Source organism: Rhagoletis pomonella, unplaced genomic scaffold, assembly GCF_013731165.1.
Source record: "Rhagoletis pomonella isolate Grant_MI unplaced genomic scaffold, Rhpom_1.0 Rhpom_scaffold_00002, whole genome shotgun sequence".
Lineage (NCBI taxonomy): Eukaryota > Metazoa > Arthropoda > Insecta > Diptera > Tephritidae > Rhagoletis > Rhagoletis pomonella.
Genome location: NW_023458556.1, coordinates 90,975,166 through 90,976,005, shown reverse-complemented (window position 1 = coordinate 90,976,005; position 840 = coordinate 90,975,166).

The window sequence follows — 840 nt, the reverse complement described above, 5'->3', positions numbered from 1 at the left end:
AATATACAAGCGCTTCATTCCGAAAATGAAAGCAAAATTTTACTGCCAACCGCGATTGTCTCGATTGAACATCGAGGAGAATTGTTCAAGCTTAGAGCTCTAATCGATCAAGGCTCACAAAGATCGTTTATCTTATCAAAAGTACAAAACCGGCTAAAACTCCCAACCACAAACTCAAACTTTGAAATTTCGGGAATGGGTGGAAGAGTAATACAAAACTCTAATAAAATGTGCTCATTAACCCTGATTTCCCCCAATGCGGATGTAAGAATAGAGGCAAACGCCATAGTTCTGCCGCAACTTACAAATATGCTTCCAAGCTATAAAGTAAATGGCAAAGATCGCCAAAAATTTGCCCATCTAAAATTAGCGGATCCCAACTGCCACACCCCCGCGCAAGTTGATGTACTATTAGGCAGCGACCTAATCCCCCAAAAAATGCTAAAAGGCATTGAGAAAATTTCAAATACCCTGTTAGTCCAAAATACCATCTTTGGATGGATATTGAGCGGCCAAATAAAAGAAAAAATATCGGTATTCACAACTCAAGTTGAAGATATTTCAAACGAATACCTCAATTCTCAATTAAGAAGATTTTGGGAGTTAGAAGAACTCCCCCCCATGCAAGTCATTACCCCAGAAGATAAGTATTTTGAAGACTATTATAAAGCCACAACTACAAGATCAAAAAACGGCCGCTACGTCGTACGGCTACCATTCAAGCCACAATTTCCCGACACACTCGCCTTAGGCCACTCTCGAACCTCAGCACTTCAGCAATTTTTAAGTATGGAAAAAACCTGCTTAAAAAAGGCGAGCTAAAGACCTCGTATGACAATG